General features: G+C 53.5%; 1 long non-coding RNA gene across 1 annotated transcript; it reads right to left on the bottom strand.

Moving 5' to 3' along the window:
* Positions 1-2,045: 2,045 nt before the first annotated feature.
* Positions 2,046-2,810, bottom strand: LOC311423396. Its single transcript, XR_014685696.1, has 2 exons — positions 2,431-2,810; positions 2,046-2,346 (listed from the first exon to the last, which is right to left on the bottom strand). It is a non-coding gene; the product is annotated as an uncharacterized lncRNA (long non-coding RNA).
* Positions 2,811-20,749: the final 17,939 nt, after the last annotated feature.

The following is a 20,749-nucleotide window of genomic DNA, read 5'->3' as shown; positions in this document are numbered from 1 at the left end:
AAAGCCCTGGGAGCAGGGGGAGCAGGAGGCGCCCAGTCCTCATGGTGAGACCGTGGTGGTGGTTTGGGGAAGCGCAGAGCAGCCCTAAATGCCATCACGGGGCACCGTGGGGTGGGCAGCGGGTCCCCTGGGACACGAGGGGTACCTGGAGTTTAACGGAGACTTTCCTCTGTAGTGGGTCACGGCCCCAAGACACCCAGCCAGCCTCAATGCCCTCATTTTCTCCCTCCAAAAATCCTTTATTCCTCCCCAAACCCAACAAAGCTTTAATAGCAAACAGTAGCTGCTGCGTGGCCTGATTCTGGGCTCTTGGGGCTGTGGGTGACCACCCCACACAGGGTGTCTTCCCCTCTGGCTGCTCCCCCCAAGCTGCCAGATTTGTGCCGAACACCCCAGGGTGCCTGTGGCAGGGGTTGAGCCCCAACCCCAAGAGCAGGGGTCTCAGGGCACCATCGAGGTGGGATGCTCACCCCCTTTCCTCTGTGCACCTCGGGGCTCAGCCCAGTCCCACTGTCAATGCCGGGTGCCCAGCAGCAGTTTGGGGAAAAAACTCCTTTCCCTGGGCCTGAAGCCATCACCCAAGAAGGCGACATCCCTCCACACGACGTCAGGCCTTCTCTCCTTCTAAAGCTGCTCTTGAAATTAAGGTAATTATTTTCACAGCCTCCCCTCCTGCATTTCTGCCCCCGCGTTATCTGCCGGAGCAAGGCGCCGTCCCCTCCCCGAGCGCGCAGCAGACGGTGCGTGCTGCTAATCCCTTTAGCACCCCATAACTATCACCAAGATTTAACGGGGCTTTCAGTAAACCCAAACTGACGTCCCTTTCGCACGTGGAAGTGGTGAGAGAGGCGTCAGGGTCAGCGCGGGGGCCGGAGCCCGCCGGGTGTCGCAGGGACACGCCGCGGTGGCAGCCTGGCAGGAGATGTGTCCCCCCGGTCCTGTGCCTGGTGCTGAGCACAGATGGGTTTAACACGGCGTGTTGGCACCCAAAGGTGCTGTTGTGTGGTGGTATCTAAATGTCCTCGTGGCCCAGAAGGGGCTGGGATGAGAAAGCTAGAGCAGAAGTGAGGGATGTGCAGGACGAGGGTGGGGACAACGTGGTCCCCATAGTGTGTGGCCAAGGTTTGGGCATCCCCAGCCCAGGATGCTCCAAGTGAAAAGGCATTTAATTACTGTCAGCGCCTGAGCACCTTCATCAAGGGAATTATTGCTCCCTCCTTTCCCCAAAAATGGGCCAGCGGCTGCTGGGAGCTCTGCGCTGCTTTTCCAATAGGGGTTTGACATCCAAAGGGGAGGTCGGGGATCCGTCAGGGATCCTGGGAGCTGCCCATGGATCATGGGGATCCACGAGGTTTGTTGGTGCCCAGCAGGTAGCAGAGACCCGGCCCCTACAAACTGTTCCCGGGGAGCAAAGAGCCCAGGGGTGCTGATCTCTTCCATGCCCCGTAGTGCAAACGGGAACTGGGTTTCCACGCTTCCACTCTGAGCCAGGCCGCCCCCTCCTTCCCTACAATAATTCCTGGTTAAAACCATGAAACTACAGCGAAAGCAACACCACATTTTGGCCACACCGTATACTTTTTCCTTCCCGTGTTCGTAGCGGAACAAAAGCTCTTGAATAAAGTAAAAAAAAAAAAAAAAAAAAAAAAAAAAAGACCATAGCGAGGTCGTGCTTTAAATTAGCATTCATTTCCAAAGCCCAGACAGACCCGCTAAGCAAATTGTGGCCATTAATATATTAACAACAGATTTTCCCCTACTGCTCCTTTGGGTCCCGGGCGCACCAGGGGCTCTGAGCAGGGCTGGATGCTGCCCGGTGCCACCCCCGTGCACCCGCCTGCTGCAGGAGGGTGGCGGGGTGACCTCAATACCGGGGGTGACCACGGCACCTCTAATCCCCTCTTTTAATTGATTACTCTCTACCAGCCCCCGAGGCGGTGAGAACGGGGGACCCACCCTCTATAGATTAGCACCCTTTAGTTTACAGCTCAGCCACTTTTTCAGTCCTCTGCCCTGCAGCAATGCATGAAAATAACACTAATCTCATTAAGGACAGAAGGGAGCCCTTCAAAGTTTATTAATAATGGGAGCAGACAGGGAAAGAGCCGGGCTCTGGGTCAGATTTCAAAGCCGGGGGAAGCAGCAGGGGCTGTGTTTGCCAGGCAGGAGGTTTTGCTCTGGTTTAAGCCAGGTTTGGAGGCTGCCGGTGGGCATCGAGGGGATGGGGACGGCTGCGAGAAGCAGGAGGGCAGGAGCAGCACGGGGGTCCAGGGGCTGCTCCTCCATCAGCACCGGTCTCTCGGGGCTTGGGGTTGTGCCCCCATCACACCTACAAGGTCTCCTCGCCTGCAAAAAGTGGTAAACGAGGCATTAGGTTTAAATGCTGGAGGTAAGGGGCTATGTTAAATAAAATATTAAGGTTTTCCAAACCTAAAACAGCACCATGTCCCTGATTTTGGTGTTTTAGGTAGAATTGTAGGACTTTTCCCCTTCCTGCCTCCCCTGCTCAGCTCCTGGGCACATCAGCAGGCCCAGCACGCACGTCCCTGGCACAGCATCCCTGACCCCAAGGAGCTCTTTGGGTCTCTCCTCCCCAAAGAGGACAGACCTCCGGGCTTCTCCCTCCTCTCAGCTCCCCACCAGCTGACCCCAGCTCCCCAAAAACCATCAGCGGGGCCGTGAGGAGCCCCCAGATGCTCCCTAATGAAGAGACCCCAAAGAGGAGCGCAGCACAGAGGCGCATCCCGCCTCGCAGGCTCCCCTCCAGCAGCAGGGCAGCAACCAAGCCCCCGGCTCAGCACCAAACCCCTGCCCTCGCTCTGCCTCCTCTTTCTGCTCTTTCCCCTCCCTCCCCGCTGCCCAATTAGCACCCTGTTAAACCGCACAGCTGCCGGGACTTTCATCTTCAGGCTTGCGCCCCGCAGGTTTTACCCTCACCTCGCAGCGCTGGTGTGAACAGGAGCTGGAGGAGAGCTCGCCCCGGCTCCTCGCAGGGCTGGGCTCCCACGAGGGGCTGAGCTGCACCTCCATCTGCTTGGGCTTCGGCGGGTATTAATTAGCGGGGAGGGACCCCGAGGACAGCCTGAAATTTGGGGGAGCAGAGCAATGGGATCAGCGGTGAGCTGGCACCATGCGCTCGCAGGCAGCGTGGGACGGGGACATGAAGCACGTTTTGTCGAGGGCTTTCAGGCCTTGCTGGCAGATCCGTAACGGTGACAAGCAGGCTAGTAGCACTCCAGCAGATGCACTTTCTGAGAGATCATCCCATTTTGTTTAAGCTGCCCAAATCCCCCCAGCAGAGGCTGTGCATTTTTAAAGCGTGCTCCACGCGAAGCGCGCCGAGGCTGAGATGCGTTTTGAGGGATGCGCCTTGGTTTACTGACTTCAAAAAGGCAGAGGACAACAAAAATGCTCCAGAGGCAGCAGGCCGGGCTTCACCATGCAGCAGGAGTTCTGTGCTGCAGGACCTGAGCACGGTGACCAGGATTTCCAGCAGAGCTTTGGGGTTTGGGTGCTCGGATCCCGTAACGGGATGCCGCAAATCCCAGATGTGCGAACCACGGAAGGAGAAGGCTTTCCTCGAGTTGCTGAGATGAATCGTGGTGGAGTCAGCACCCAGCCCATGTAACACACTCCTGACCATGCTCCGGCCCCCGCTGGGGCTATCTGCAGAGTGGGGGGCTCAGGGTGCAGCCCCCTGGGCTGGGGGGGCTACAGGGAGGATGAGAGACGGAGCGCGAGGAGGGAGGGTCCCAGGCTGCGATCCCTCCAGGCCCAACCTAATCACCATCGCTCTGCATTATTACCCTGCCTAACGCGGCATGCTTTTAAATAAAATATGCAAAGATTTCTCAAATTATTTCCCCGGGGCAAGTGCGTTTTCTATCTTCGCTCGTGCATGTTAATCTGAAAAATGCAAATTCCGCACACACCCCCATCTGTTGGGGCTTGGCCATTTATTAACTTCTTTTTTGAATGTGAAATGTTGCTTTCTTTTATATATATATATATACACACACACAGGAAAAAAGCAATGAGTTTTGTTATCTCTGCTTATATTTTATTTCATTTAGAGAAAACAGGTTTTAATGGATAAAAATAATAATAAGATGGCCCCGAGGTGGCGAGGATTACGACTCACTCAACACTGGAGTTTTAATCAGGATTAGGGCTATGAGAAGGCTGCCCCTGCTTTAAGGAGAAATGTGGATGTGCAGGGGATGCGACTTGCTTGTTTGTTTAGCCGGGCTGAGCCGAGAGCACATCCCAAGGGCTGCGGGGTTGTCCCTGTGCCCAGCGCTGGGGGTGACAGTCCCCAGGTCTGGCAGCCCCGATCCCCTCTCTGTTATTAGGGCTCCTTTGCAAAACCATTAAAAATATAAAGAAAAATGCAGCCACGCACGGAAAAAAAAATAAATAAAAAGGGGGGGAAGCAGCGACCCACGCCAGGGTTGTCCCTGATGAGAACCCGATGTGACAGAGCTCAGCTCGCTGAGCATAATTGGAGGCCCACGGACAAACTTGCGCACAGACCAAACGCATCCCGTCCCCGAGCCTCCAGGCTGGGGCTGCAGCCTGGCTGCCTCCAGGAGCATCCTCTTCCACCTGTAATGAGACAAAAGCCAGGCAAACGCACGTGGGAAGGGAAGGAGAAACTCTCTGGCAATGAGATCAAAGTCCTCGCTGCTAAACGAGTGTCCTGCAGCTACTAAAACCCAAATAACCCTCGTTGCGGCCGCACGCTTGGGGCAGTGCAGGAGCGAGTGCTGCTGCTCCTGCACTGCCCCGAGCCCCCATACAGCAGGACCATGTGTTTGCTTTATTTCAGGCTTTGGAGCACTCCTGCTCTCAATTCCCCTGGGCACACGAAGCTCGGGAGCGATGCACAAATGGGAAGAAATGTGCAGGGTCTCTTTGGGGCGTCGGTGCTTGTGTGAAAGGCGAGGGCGAGCGGGGTTACGCTGGCCACCGATAAAGGAGCTTCTTGCAGCAGTGCCTGGGCATGCAACCGAAGGAGATGCAGGGGAAAAGGAGTCCTAAATCTGCTTTCATGGCGTTTGCAAAACAGGGTGGGATGCTCAGTCCTCAGAGGCAGTCGTGCTGTTTTTACTGCCGCCAAGTTGAACTGTCTGTGTTAAAAACACCCCCGACTCGCTCACGTACATAAACAGATTTTATTACATCCGTCAGCAGACACCGTGCACCCCGGGGCCTGGGCAGGCTCTCAGAACACCAAACCAAGTGCCCGGAGCTGAGCAGTTCTGTTCTTACACAGCAAATCTCGCCTGGCCTGGCTGAAGTGCCCCTGGGCTGCCAGCCCAGCTGGGTCACTTGGACCACGCTCACCTTCCTCTTTCTTTCCATGGACAAAACTCTCCGTGGACATCTTACATTTCTTGGAAAATGGTCTGAGTTAAATGTGGGAAGGCTCCCCGGCTGCTAGCCTGGAGATTTCTTGTTTCTCCTCTTCTTCCACCTCCGTTTGGTTCCAGGAAAAGAGAAGCGTGAGAAAAAACACGGAGTCATGATGGGGGAATAACAAGTGGGAGGGCTGTGCTGTGATTTCCAGTGGAAGCCAAATCTGACTCCAGCTTGGGAGTTTGGGCAGTCGGTGTGGTCGGGTTTCCCCAGCACTAGAGGCTGGAGGTTGGTGTCTGTGCCCCTCCTGCTGCTGGGGATGGGGTCGGATGCGCCGGGGCTGCAAGCGCCCAGGTACGGAGCTGGCACCGCAGCCCTGGGTGCCAACCATCGCCCTCCTGGCAGAGCAAAGGGCCTCCGAGCCAGCTCTCTTGACCCCTCTTGTTATTAACGTGTTCAGCACATGGAGCTGTTCTCCAGGCAGCTGCTTACTGCTTGCTTTCAGACAGGGCCTGGTGGCACGGTGACAAATGAACCGGCAGCCTGGCCTCTTGCTGTGTGGCTACAGAACCCCTCTCCTCAGACAGGGCTGTGGGGACCCCCAGCTCCGAACCACCCCCTGCACACACTGGGGCTGGGAAGCCCCCTGGTACCTTGTTTTAGTACAGAAAAGCTTCTTCCAGAATAACCCGGACAAAACTCCATCACTGGACAAAGCCCTGGCTTCTAGAGGTGCTTCTCCAGCTCTGTCCTTGGGCAGCTCCACGCCGGTGCTGCTGGCAGCCAGGTGGGAACCGGGTCCTGTCCCATCCGAAGGGCTCAATGACAAAGGGGCTGGGGGCTCAGGGAGCTGTGACACCCATCCCCAACCCCACAGCCCAGCCTGGGCACCCTCCTGCTGTGGTGCAGGGAAGCAGCCGGCTCTGGCCCTTTAACGCTGTGCCGGAGTCCCTTTTTTTCTCTCTTGTTAAAAGATGTCTGGGAGGGGAGCTGCCAATCTGAAAAATGATCCTTTCTTTTTTCCATTTTCTTCCTTCTCTCCTTCTAGCTCGTGCTCATCTGTTCAGGTGAACCGCAGGCACATTCATTAAATCTCTGTCTTTGACACCTCAGCTGCTTTGGAGCCCTGGGCTGCTCTTTCTCTTCCCTTTCTGTGCTGTTTTTCTCTTTCCCCATCTCCAAGCCCGCCTGATCAGCACACCAAAGCAGCGAGAGCGAGCAGCAGAATAGTTAACTAAGCAGAACTCGGCGGCGAGGTGCTGACGGCCGGCTTTGCCTGCACGGCTGGGTACAGGGAGCCGGCGGGGCAGGATGGGGGGAGCCGCAGGGGGAGCACTGGGCACCGCGGGCAAGGCTGGAGCAAAGCCCCGAAGAGCAAAAAAACCCGAAGTGTGCATCCTCAGCACGTCCCGACCTTAGGGGCATCAGGCTCTGAATGCAGAGCTGGCCCCTTGGCTGTCCTTGCCACTGACATGGTGACATGGGTGCAGGACAAAGGCGCACAAGGCACAGGGGACAAGGGACAGCCATGAGCTGGTGGCAGGTTTGGAGCAGACAGGAGCAGAGAGCATCCCTCTGGGAGAGGCAGAACCCACCAAGGAGGAGGTTTGGGGCCAGATCCGGACCCTATAAAGGTGCAGGTCACATCCTGGCTCGCCCCAGGTGGGTGCAGCGCCCTGTGCCCTGCTCAGCGGGGTGACAGCGGGACGTGGGGATGTGTCCTGTGGGAAGGGACCGGCCCGAGAGCTGCTGCAGGAGCTGGGCCCTGCCAAGCTGTGAATTCCTGCAGAGTTTTGTTAGCGGGATCGGCGTGCAGCCTGGTGCCCTGCTCCGAATTAATTATCCGCTGACACGATTTCGCTTCTTTCCCTTTGTGTTATTTTAATTAACAGAGATCTCCTCCAAGCAAGCCAGCTGTCATGTAAATTGTAAAACTGTCAGCATGTACAGGAACTTAACAGGGATTTTAAAAAAGCATTGCACAAAGGGATGTGCTACTTTCCCTTTTATTTTTTTTCCCTTTTTTTTTTGAAATAAGCTGGCACATTGGTAAAGTCGAAAAAAGTGTGAAGGCTGGGATGGGACGGAAAAAGCCTGGATTTTATTTCAGACCCATTTATTGTGGGGCGGGGCGGGTGCAACTTGGCCCCATGTGCGGGCACTGGGTGCTGGGTGCGATGCTGTGAGGGGCTTGGGGACACTCTTAACGTGACAGAGGGTCCCTGTGCTGGCAGGGAGATGTCAGTGGGTTTGCTATAACCTCTTTGTTTCGTGTCTTTTGTCCAATTTCATTCACATTTGCCCCAACTTTGACGAGGGACGTACCTGCCACAGGGCTCTGCCCTTTGTGCTTCTGTGCCTGGTCCCATCCAGGCATGAGGTTTTGAGCTGTGAGCTGAAATGGGGCAGTTCTTCCCCAAATCAGTCTTTCCAAACAATATTATATCATAATATTATGGGGCCAGCAAGGAGCAGCCACGGGACCGGGTGGACCAAGGGCACCGGGGGAGTTCATATGAGGCTGCTGGGTGTGTGTGTGTCCCCGGTGGTGACCCCACAGCCCCAGATTGATGGAGTTTTAGGTCAAATCGATGGCAGTGAGAGGGGCTCCAGCTCAGCTGGGGGCTTGGGAGAGCAGCAGGGAGCTGTGGGGTGCTTCTGGGGACAGGGGACACAGACACAGGTGGACACGGGACACGGACACAGGTGGACACGGTGCTCCACGGCTGCTCTCCGAGCCTGCCCTGCTCAGAGGAACCTCCCCAGCACCCCCAGGTCATGGAAAATCCACATTTGTCTCCCTGGTGCCATCAGCAGCTCGGGGAGCAGCCCAGTTTTTCTGCAGCCCGTGCCTGACCCTCATCCCTGCTGCCTGTGGGCCTGGCTGACGTTTGGACGAGGATTGAGCTACTCGATTTTATTCCCCTCCCTCATCAGACATTATTCTCATCATCCTTTAGAAACGAAGCAAAACCATCTAAAGCCATATTTTTTGCGAAGAAGGAGGGATTTGCTTTCCCAGCAGCCGGGGATAAAAGCCTCGAGGCAGCTCGGAAAGCTGCAGCATTAGAGCAAAGCGCCGGGGCCTATCCAGCGAGCACGGCCAGGCTGTGAGGGGCTGTCGGGGTGCTGAGGGTCCTGTGGGGTGCTGAGGGTCCTGGGGGGTGCTGAAGGTTTTGCCACGAGGCTCGGACGTGCCCATGGCACGTGGAAGTTTCCTCCTCCGCCCCTTGTGCTGTGCCAGGCCTGCTGCCCGGCCCACCGAAAGAAACGACCTTCAGCAGGGCCGCGGGTCAATAAAACAATTTGCTAACTGATCCATCTCCCGTGGCACGCAGACGAATTGACTGCAGCTCCCTGGGCTGTGTTATGCACAGCTGGGAGAGCCGGGAAGTTAAAACAACGTGTGTGCGCACATCCGTCTCCAGCCAAGAGGGCTCCAAAGAATAAATTTGTGTCTTTCGAGGCGGAAAAACGCACCTCTGTGGGTTTGGAGCCTGGGAGGGGTCTCTTTTTCCCTTTCTTTTTTTTTTTTTTTTTTTTTTTTTCCTTTTCCCAAAGAGGGCTCAGCTTTCAAGCCCCAGCGAGGTGACTTCCAACCTGAGCAATGCGGGATCCTGAGCAGAGCTGGCTGAAAAATAGCAGGCCCGTAGTGCTCCCCCATGCAGCGAGGCACCAAAAGCAGCCGAGCAATCTCCATCCCCACCCCAGCGACACATCGTCCCGTCGGAGTTGGCAGGGGGCTGCTGGAAAGGAGCAGGAGCCGGCAGGGTGAGCGCCGAGCAGCCTGCACCGCGGGCTGGTGGTGCAGCTGACTGCGAGCGCAGCAAAGCGGGGCACGCGGAGGGACGGGAGCAGAAAGGCCCCGAGGCAGCGCTGTGCTCAGCCAGCCCCCGATCACAGCGAGGTGATTAATGCCCTTCTGCTCCCGTGCTTCGCTGCTCCCTCGTTGCGCTCGGCGGGTCCCACGCTGGTGGGCAGGGGCCGATAGGGTGGGCAGGGGATGGTGCTCAGCTCCGGTGCTGGAAGCAGGGAAGAGCCCAAACACAGGGATTCATCCTTGGCTGTGCAATGGTCTATAAATTACCGGCTGTTCCCAGGAGAGGCGGATTCTTGCTACGTTTTGCCACCTTTGGTTTTTGGCTTGTGCAGAGAAAGCAGTGCCCGGGAGCAGGGATCCACCTGCCTGTGCTCCAAACCCTGCAGGAAAACGGGTGCCCGCCGGGGTTTGGCACAGCTCAGCGTCTTCAGATAGAAGTGAGAGGGTGGGAGCGGGCGGCCGAGCTCATACAGGGAGGTGAGAGGTTAACAAAGCCCACGCTGCCGCCCCGGGGGTCTCCAGCAAAGGAGCTGCTTTAGCTGGGCTGGGATCAATGGGGGCTGCTCCGAGGCTCAGAGAAGGGCTGGATCCTTCCTCGCTTCCTCCTTTTCTCCCTTTCATGGGGTTCGTGCCCTGCAGCTTCACGCCGTGCTCCTCTTCCTCAGCAGGCTAAGGTGCGCCGGGCGACGCTCGTTCCACAACGGTGGCTGCAGGGCACATCCTGAGAGCCATTAAAGCAAGTTTGGTAATTAATACCTTCCATGCATGAGGAGAAACGAAAAGCAGGTGGGAGGAGGAGATGAGGGCAGCAGGGAGGAGGCAGCTCAGCTGTGGGTGCAGTGGGGGGGTCCCCCAGCCTCCTTGGTGCCGATTTGGAGTCCCTGGCACGCTGCGGTGGCCACAACTCATGGACATGGGGCAAATGTGGTGAGCAGCCCCTGGGCCTCCTCCAAACCCTCCTCCAAAGCCACCCGGCTGCAGAGGGTTCCAGGAAAGCCTCTCCATGCCATGCAAAGCTCCATTTCAGCGCCTTAAATAGAGTTCCTTAACAAACAAAATGTTTATTTTCTAGACAATAACGGGAGCGAATTCCAGCCCGGGGGAATTCAGCGAAATGGCTGCGAGCTCACCCGAGCGTGCGCCCATTACCGGCCCCGCTCCATCCCAGAGCTTTGTTCAGGACCCATCCGGCCCCGATCGATGCTGGTTTGGCCTTAAATAAACACAACGGCCCTGGTGTGCCAGGGCAAGATGTTGGCAGCTGGCTGCCAGGCAGAGGGCAAACTTTGCCAAGTGGGCATTTCTTTGGCTGTGGTTTTCTGAAAGCTGCATATATCTGTCTACATTTTATATAAATATATTTTTAATATAAATATATATTTTACATTTATAAATATATATATGTTAATGTATACTTATATATTCTACGTATTTATAGCATATATATAATATGTATATGTATATAATATATATTTTTTTTATTTTCTATCAGCATTACGGTGTGATAGCCCAGCCAAAGCTGAGATGTGGTGCTTAGAAATATTTCACAACCTGGGCTATTTTACTTTTTCCTCTTTAACTCGTGTTTTCTGTAGACTGGAAAGCACCAGTGATGGATTTTAGATGTTGAAATAGTGTTGTCCTACAGAAAGGCGCCTCCCTGTTTATTGATTGCTCATCTAGCAGGGGAAGGTGCTTTATTGTCAGCTTCTGTCGCGACAGAAGCCCTGTGATAATTCGCTGATGGACAGCAATTCCCATCTGCAGGAGCTGCAGAGCTCCAAGAACCCCCTGAGATTCTTGGGGATGCAAAATGGGAATCCCCTGCCCAGTGGCATGCTGGTGGCAGGGCCGGGGGCTGCTCTCCCACATCCCCCCGGAGCTGAACCTGGTGCACACAAATCCAGAGCTGGCCTCACTGCTGTCCCACCCTGCTGCTCTGCTGTCACTGATGGGGTGGGAGTGGAGATTCCCCCCAAGCCCTCAGCTCCTTGGGGGGTTTGGTGCCTGCTCAGTCTGCTCGCCAAACACCACTAAAATCATTTAATTTCCCTTTGGAGCACCACTTCACCCAATCCATCCTTCGATACATCTCCAAACCCAGCCTGTTTCTTACTTTCCTGCTGTCAGGCCTCACCAGAAGAGCAGCAGGTGAAGTTTGCTGCTGAAACAGCGCTGGCAATCACATCTGTGCGAGCAGCCGATCGCTGCCGCCTGCCCTCGCTCTGGTGGCTCGCCGGCGAGGTGACTTCTTTATCTCCACATCTCTGCCCCCGTGCGCCGGCCCGAGCAGCAGCGGAGGTGCTGTGCCTCGAAGGTCACAGGCTGCCGAGCCGAACGGGGAGCGAAATTCCAGGAGAGCAGATTGCGACGGGCTTAATTAAAGGCGAGAGGCAGGGGAGGGGGCCGGGGAGGCGCTCCGACAACCAGGCAGAGCGTTCCCCCCACGAAGGCGCGCGGTTGGAGGTAGGAGGGAGGCTGAAATTGTCTTTTTAAAGGAATGTAAACATGTGGATGTTGAGTGATTGACAAATAAAGGGCACTCTCCTTTAATTTAAATATGCGCCTAGTTTGTGCAGAATATGCTAATTTATACATTGCCTAAATAGCCAGTAGCTATTGTCTGTAAAACCACATCAGATCAGGGCAGCAGGGCAGTTAATGTACTGGCTGGATGTTATGGCTGGTCAGTGAAGCGATCCGAGCTTCCTTCCACTGGCTCTGAAACCCTAAATGGAATAGCTGAGCTGTAAAAAAAACGCCAGGGGCATAAACTGAAGTTCACTCTGCCAGCCTGCAATAGGACGAGGCTTTCCTCCCTACCCGGACCTGTGTGTACCTTCAGACCCCACCGCTCCTGCACCCCAGCCACCCAAGGGCTTTTCCCCTCCTGTTGGGGCCTGGGGGGGCTCGGTTGGAGCCTGCAAGCCCCTGTCCACCAGCTGTGGAGCCAGGAGAGGCAAGGGAATGGGGCAGAGAGGAGGATGGGGCAAGGGCAGGGTCCTGATGGCACCGAGCATGAGCTGGAGGAACTCAGCAGCTTGCCCTCGATGCACAAAAGTGTGCAGGAGATGGAGAGAGGTGAGCAGGAGAATGCGCTGGTGGATCCAGCCCTTGTGCTCAGTGCTGCTCCTCGTGCTGGAATAAATAGAAAAGATGACTGAGGTCATGGGATGAAGGTCTCAGGCTGCCCTGAAGTGCCATGGCTCCACGTGGGAATGCTCAGCCCTGCTATAAGCCCCGAGCTCTCAGCCTGGGCAGGGACATGGTGGGGTTGGGGGTACCTCCCTGCCCACATCCCACCTCCCCTGGCCCCAAAGCAGGGCAGCCCCGGACCTGGGTGTGATCCATCCTCATTTGGTCTGGTCACTGGAGCAGTTTTTAATGCAGAGAGGTTTCTAATTAACAAGATTCTGGAGTTAATTAAGACTCTTTCTCATCTCATTTAGATCTTCCTCTATGCAGATCCTACAATGGGGGCTCAGCCTTCCTGCTCCACACCGGTCATTTCGTGTGTACTGGCTCCAGTGGGTGACCCCGATGGAGAAACTGGCCTCCTGCCCCCCAGGAAAGGGGCAGACCCCTGGATTCCTCCTGCTTCGGGCAAGTCCCTTGGGTGCTTCCCAGTGCTTTCCCCCAGATCAGTCTGGGTTAAGTTCGGAGCGATATGATAAGTTGTAATAATACTGCTGCCTCGCCCCTAATTATTTCCCATATAATTATGTACCCTCGAGAAACCTTTTAAATAGCATGCTCGCATCAGCTTTGTTCCAAGGGATTCATTTGTTTCAGGCAAGAAATCCCGAGCCTGAAGGACTCCTCAGCCTTCGCCAGCGATGCCCGGGTAGGCGGCAGGGCTCACGTGGCTCGCTTGTAGGCACGGGACTGTGCCCGTCCCAGCACCCGGTCAGCCAGGCACGGCTTCTGCAAGCATTTGGGATTTGCTTTGTTGGCAGCACACAGCAAATGGCAAGCAAAAATCCTGGAAATCTGCTGGAAAGTGAAAGACTCTGAGTTTTGGTTCTACTATTGGTTTATGGCACTTTCTTGTGTTTTAATCCCATAGAAGTGCTCTGGTTGTGATGGGTGAAAGGAGAAGAGGGACTGGGTCAGGTGCAGGTTGTGCTCCTGGTTCCCATGTGTGCAGGGAAGCTGCTCCTTTGCCATTTCACCTCTGAACCCATTTGGCTGACCACAGCCTCACGGCCACGAGCTGCAGCCACCGGCTCGTGCGAGCCCAGGGGCAGAGGCTGGGGCACAGCACAGACCTTAAATTCCTGAGCATGCCCTTCTCGAGAGGTGCTCTGAGAACTCTGGCTGCGGCCGCCCTGTGGAATTTCCCATAAAACCAAACTGTCCGTGGCTGAATTTTCCATATCCCGGGTGCCCGCTGCCCTCCCATCCCACTGCCAGCAGCACAGCCAGGCTGATGTGACCCTGCCTTCCCTCTTCAGACCTGCAAGGTGCTCCGAGCAAAATTCAGTTTGTGGGTTTTGAACAACTTGTGATTTTTTAAGAATGGACAATCTATATAAATTTTCCCGGGATTTGGGGTTATTTTGTTGCTGGCACAAATGTTGGGAGCCTGCTTGGACTTTGATGCTGCAGAGACTCCTAATGGGGTGTCGGGGGTTACCCCATGTGTGTAAATCACAAACTCCTCTCAAATGGAGCTGGTACAGTGACATGACCATGGCTGGGGGCCTGAAATCCTTTTAGAAAAGGCAGGACTCCAGCTGCAAAGCCAAAGCCCAGCCCTCTCTGAGCATCCCCAGCAGCCTCCACCTCGCTCGGAGCGGGGCTCGGAAGCCAGGGCTGAGTTTCCGAGGAAGTTTCCTCACTGAAATAGTTAATGAGAAGTGATACCATCCCCCAGCTCTCCCCCCAGCTCACCACCCCTCTGAAAAAAAAAAAAAAATCAGAATAATAATTAAAAGATGCCTAGAAACGCTCTTGGAAGAGCATAAATTCTGAAGATGAAAGTAAATGATTAAAATAATTAAATACTTCAAGTTGACAAGCAGAAGCAGAATCTTGCCAACGGACATTTGTCGGTAATTAGTTAATTAATCCTAACACAAATTATAAGCCATAACAAACCAGTCAGGCTGAACGCAGCCGGCTGTTCAGAATTAAACTTAGGAAAAGAGGGAGTGGGAGAAGGAGAGAAAGGAAAGTTTTCGGGTTCTTGTGGGTCTGAACGAAGGCGCTGGGCAGATGTTGGCATTCTTTGGGATGAGCAGGCAGGATGGGGCTGAGCAGGGGGGTGTTGGTGGGTGCTGGTCCCCGACATCTCCTGATGAGCTTTTGGAGGTGATGGGCAGGGAACGGTTGGGGATAAAGGGTCCGCACTCCCCCAGCGAGGGCACAGTGGGGTGGGATGGCCGGGGAGGTTCAGGGCTTGGCTTTTCCACCCTTTCTCTGTGACTAAACCCGGAACAAAGGCTCCTGAGCCCTGCTCCCAGCTCTGCCAGGGCTGCCCACCAGCACCTTGCTTTAGGATTTATTTCCAAGGAGAGCTGGAAAGGCTGGGACAGCACCTGGGAAGCTCCGTGCGGGTGCCCCCACGCCGAGTGCGCAGCTGTAGGGGCCTGGGTTGCGGGGCAGGTGGGGAAGACAGAGCCGCCACTTTCCCTCTGGTGCTGGGAAGAGGTTAATGAGCCGCGGGCTGCTTTCTCACCTCTGGCCACCCTGGCCCAAGTCCAATTTTCAGCCCTAGATTGAGCGAGCCCAAAGCATCCGCACGCCTGGCGCGCTGAGTGACAGCCGATGCGCGGCGCGTAGCCCCGCGTTCACACGTGCAGCCGGGGCCCGAGGGGCAGCCAGGGTCAGGCTTTGCCTCTCCTCCAGCACAAAAAAAGGCTCAGGAGCAGCGGGGCAGAGCTGGCGTGCCCGTGGAGAGGAGCATCAGCATCATGGGGACACGTTCATGTGTTGGACTGGGCAGGGTGACAGCTGGAAACACAGCTTAAGTGTTGGAAATGGAGCATGTGGGTTGCAAACGGGCTTTTACCTGCAAGGAAAATGAGCCAGGAAATATTTGGAAAGAGTAAAGAGATGGCAAAGAAGTGCGACTTCCCTGCAGGTTTCAGACTGGTAGGGGAATTGCAAGATGTGCGAGGGGAGGTACGAACACAGGAGCACGCGTGGCCCCCCGTTTATATGCTTTGTATGCAAGTGATGGGGATTATTTACCAGCCAACAAGAATTTAAGACCAAAGAAACACCAGGCTCATGTTCTGGGGCCCGAATTCTCTCAATGTGGGTGAAGCAGGCTCCTGTTTGCCCTAACATCCATCCAGAGCTGTGCTGAGGAGGAAGTTTTATCCCGCATGTGTGTGAGCATGTGTGCGCGCGTGCTCTAAGTGCTGTGCATTATGTGAGCTCTGACCTTCAGAGGGGAACAGAAGGAATATTTTCCCCCCGGAGGCTAGAGTTGTCAGTGAAATGTCTGTCTTCCTTAATAATTTCAATCCGGGTGACAGGGGACAGGGCATTTTGCTCTGAACGAACGTACTGTAAAAACTGTCAGATGGGATTTGTCTCAAGAAGCAACATTTCCATCTATTCGGGGTCATAATTACAGGCGTCTTATGACCTGTGGAGCAGCACATTTTTCTCAGCTGAAAAAGGAATCCTAAAATAGGAGGTTTGGTCTTCTGCAGAGCTTTGGGTTAAACCTAAATGGATTGTAACCAGCGATGGTGATCTCCAGCAGAATGCTTTCTTCTTTTGTTTTGGTGTTGGGGGGGTGGTTTTTCTCTTTTTTTTTTTTTTTCTTTAATTCAGAACAAACTGTCCACAGAAGTGATGTAGCAGAAAAGAAGGGATATAAATTGCCATTCCCTGGGCTGGAGTAATGGCCTATTTCACCCTATATCCTGTCCTCTAACTGCCTGCCTCTCTGAATTTCCTCAAAGCTGACAGTGGCCAGCGTCTTTTTAATGAACTGAATAAGTAACTAAACAGGCAATTAACCAAATGAGCATGACGATAATTTGATTGTGCTTTCCCCACTTTTAAAGCACAGGAAATAGTAAGAAAAGTAATAATTCAGTGACCAGCAGGAATTCGAGCAGAAGGACGGAGCTGGAGGAGCTGGCAGGGGGAACTTTCACGAGACGTTGCGCTATATAAATCTCCCACAGTACTGGAGAAATCCCTGCTTGTTTTGTTAAACATTTGGATTCCTTGGTTTTTGGCTGAGGATTCATCCTCATTGGGGAGAAGAAGGACTGTACAATAACTTGGAGCAGCTTTTCTTCTTATGGTTTGATTTTACAACTAATAATGGTTAAGAAATGGATGATGCCCCGGAGAGCTGTACAGGGGTGGGTCACACCACTTGATAGTGGATGTCTTATTAGGATTTCCAAGGTGGTTTTCCATAACTGAGCTTTTGCAATATCAGCCTACAGTGCCTGTTGCTTCCCCACCTTGTCGAGAAGGTCTGAGCACCAAAATTGTGAGAGGGATCCGAAAGCTCGCATAGCGGGCAGCCAGCGTGGTGCATGGTGCTGCCAGGAAGGCTCCAGCAATGGGACAACTGGGAAATGAGGCTCCCTGTGCCCTGGCTGCCCAGTGAGCAGCTCTAACAAGTGGTGAGATGGTGGTGACTGCCCCAGAACTGCACGGGAAGGAGCATCCAGCCCAGGCGCAGGGCCCCAGCTGCTCTCGGAAACGTTCTCACCTGCAAGATCGATCCTGCCAGAGACACACGCGTGTGCTAATCAGCTCTGTTGACCCGACAGGCAGCAGGTTCCAATCCATTTTCACCTGCACGCTGCAATCGATGCCCTGTTCTTGCCATCGCAGGCAGAGGGCAAACACCGCCGCGGGGCTGGAGCAGGGGAGCGGTGAAGTTGGTCCCCCGCCGCCCGTGGCAGGGGGCTATTTTCTGGGAGGTTTGGTAAGAGCGAGGAGGATGTAGGAAGGAGTTTTGCAAGGATTTGTTCCCTCCATCCTTGCCTCAGTCCAAGCTGCTTGGGAACTGCAGGAGAGGTGGATGGGTTTCCCCTATAAGAGCAATCCCACTGCGGTGTGCCTGAAAGCAGCACTGCAGGGAGATCCCACTACTTCTCTCCGCATCCCAGGAGAGCCAGGCTCATGATTTAAATATCCCTGACAAAACCCCTTCATCCAGGTCATGCTTAACACCCATCTGCCATAGGAACAGCCGACTGCAAGGTTTGCTAGCTGAAATGTCAGCACTTGTTCTTCCGATGACCCCAGCCTGGGCACTGGAGGAACCGTGTAGGGTTTGTCTCTGCCCATCTTCAAGGAAAATCTGTTTACTCATAGCGTGTTTGGGGCCACAGAAAGTCAGCTGGAGGAGATCTGTGGAGCCCAGACAGTGAGATTAAGAACAAAGCTGTGTGTAAGCCTCATGGAGTTCATTTCGGGGTTGTGGGATCCGAACGGCACGCTCCAGCAGCTAGAGAGGAGCTCAGTGAATCAAGACGTTTCTATTCCTATCCAGCCCTGTGATCTCCACTAAATCAATTCTCCTCTCTGCGCCTTCATTTCCTGCACCTGAAATAGCAGGGACATGGGGCTCCTTTTCTCCTCAGGAAACCTCGTCCAGGCTTTTCAGTAATTGTAGCGTCATCTTCACTAATGCCACATTGAGACAGATGATAGCAAAGGGCAAAAGCTGGTGCAAACACTGGTCAGACAATCCCTAGAAAGAAAAACACCTCCCATGCCACAGGCATGCACCACATCAGGGTCCCATGGGCTGTCTGGTGAGCTGGGGACAGCAGGGAGCAGAAGGCAGGTGCCCAGCACAGCACCCAGCTTTGGGTTTGGACACAGCAGCAGCGATGCACCCGAGTGCCCATAGGAGCTCAGGAAAGTGCTGTGCTCTTTATGAATTAGAAGCACGGCCAGTTTGCCAAGAATTAAAAGGAAAACCCTGCACTGTGTGGGAGCAACTGCACCCAGGGCAGCCAGGTGCTGAATCTGGCTGGCACAGCACAGCCTGACCAGGTACAAGCGAACTCCTAGTGCAAAGGCAAAAATAACGACGGCATTGTCTCATGGACAACGTGCAAGGGGGTAAAAAAAACAGCGGGGAAGAAAATGAGCTGCTGAAAGGTTTGCAAAGGCAGCTTATGTCTTTGTGGACACGGCCGTTTTCCAACTGTTGATGTAATGACTTGTCTGCGTTTTCTGCTCAGCTCCGGGCTCTCTGCCGCAGCAATCAGCACCTAGTAAAAAGACTGTGATGTTTTCCCCTGTAAATATCATCTTAAATTAGGAAGTACCGGTCAGCCCGTGTCACTGGAGGAGATGAGCAATTACTGTCCAGGCCAGATCCACAGCTGGTGTCAGCCCCAGCAGCTCCAGCGCCTGTTCCAGGGCCTGGTGGATTTACAGTCAGCGCCGAGCTCTGGGCTGGGCTGAGGACTTTGCTAATAACTGGATTGTTTTATAGGCTTTCCCATATGGCTCACTGCATGTCCTTGTATAAAAATGTGACAGCTGTTCATCCTCACCTGCTTTCTATCCACCTTCCAGCCCTTTAATTTTTCCTGTTCTCAGCTAGCCTGTCCTGGCTGGGTTTTCATCACATGTATCTCTGCGTTAGTTTGGTGCAGAGCAGTCCAGGCAGTTATGATGGGTTACATAATAAATTCAGGCTGCTTTCTCTTTTGTGGATGATTTTTTTTTTTTTTTTCAATTTTTGTGTTCCTTACAATATCCACCTTCCTTTTTAAGCAGGCATCAAGCTTGCAGCTAAAGCACACTTTACTTGTTAGAAACCGTGATGGAAGTGCAAGCTCCCCTCTTTCACAGCCTGTTGCTCTCTGTAAAAAAGAGCTGTAAAGGCATTCCTGGGAGACACCGTGATGTTTCAGCTCCATAACTTATCTGCACATAGAGAGAAAAGATACTCTGAGAACCACAGTCTTTGGATATCTCACTCCACACACACAGGCACACATATATGTATAAATACATATAACTACAATATTTCTCTTGTAAATAAAAAAGCAAAAGCACATTGTATTTTAAGACATCCTGTAGCTTGAACAAGTCCCTTTTAATAGTGGAAAATATTCCCTGATTTCTGCTGGCCAGATATGTCTTGCTCTCCTTCTTACACTGTTGTAATAATGTCGGAATAGCCTTCATCCTGGGAACAGAGGGTAGGTGTGTACTGTACGTATGCGTGCTTCCTAACCAGGGAAATTCAATCTGTCAAGAAAATTCAATAACAACCTTAACATTTAATTGTACCCCAGGGCCCAATAAAAATCAACAAGGATGGTAGTTGTTGATTTTTCATTAACCTTCTCTTAAAAAGGTCTCAAAAAATAACTGCTAAGTTAGACTGGCTGGTTGTACATGTGTTGTGTGTACAGAGATCTATAGGGGAAAATATGTTTAAAACAGTAGATTGGATCCCCACAGAAAATATTTAAGCACTGGCAAAGAGCTTGGCCATTGTTAGGTAAAAGAAAACATCCTGTTTTGATTTATGCACGCAGCACTCAATTTAACAAGTGTAGCTACAGGCAATTGGAAAACAGTCAAAATGGTGAATTTGCTGCTTGCACTCATTTATACTGTTTCCTGAAGACAATTTGCTGTTGCTTTTTGGCATGTTTAGTGTTTTTTAAACCACACAAAGGTTATGCCCAGTTCTCATAATTACACAGTGACTTTCTTGGTATAGGTGCAGTTGGGCATTTGCCATCTGCTGTAGCATCCAGAGTTTTATTGCCTGGGGCTGCCTCCTTTACAGTGACTGCCTGTGGGGCTTTAATGCTTCGGTGGCCCCTTTCACTAGCTTGGGGCTGGGTCTTTGTGGAACTGCACTTAGCAAATGTGTTAGATGGGCTTGGGCAGAGTCTAATCAATAAACCAAGTGCCAGTTGGAGTTACTCCACTTGTCAGGATGGTGCCTGCAGTCAGGCAATGTCCAAGCAATTAGTGTATTTGTCTTGTTTCTCTTGTTATCAATTATCTATGTTACAGCCACACCTGGAAGCTACTGGGTGCTGCACAGCCACCTAAGACAAGACTTATATATTTTTATTTTTTTTGCACTGAGGAATTAATATAGATTGGGAGGGGGGAAAAATAAAAGAAGGAAAGAGCAGAGGATAGCATTTGCTGACCAGCAGCTGTCAGAACCCTTGTCCAGCCAGGGGATGAAATGGAGATACCACCCAAGATCCCTGAGCTGAACTCACGGAGGACTTCTGAAGCCACCAACGGATCAGAAAAGCAGCAGGCACAGCTGCAGCTCGGGAGTTTTCCCTTGGTGTTTGGCACAGACACGTCAGGGAAAAGAAAAAAAGCCTGTATTGGCTTGGTAGGTGAGTCAGGCTAGGGCTTGCCCGTGTGGCTGCAGGGGATTTTGCGTGGGCTGGGGCTGGCAGCAGGAACCAGACAGGCTGAACGCGCTCTCGGTTATCGGCTGTGCAGCACCCGGTGCTCGCTGCCGACCGCAGCGGGAGCCGCAGGGAGCCCACGCTGGGGCTCGGGCTTGGCTCCACACTTGGCACCGCTGGCCGTTCCTGACACAGAAAGATGGGCAGCGAATAAATCACTCCCTCACTG

The sequence above is a fragment of the Aythya ferina genome (genome assembly GCF_964211825.1).
Source record: "Aythya ferina genome assembly, chromosome: 24".
Lineage (NCBI taxonomy): Eukaryota > Metazoa > Chordata > Aves > Anseriformes > Anatidae > Aythya > Aythya ferina.
Note: the sequence above shows the minus strand (reverse complement) of the source record. Positions and strands in the feature narration are given on the sequence as shown.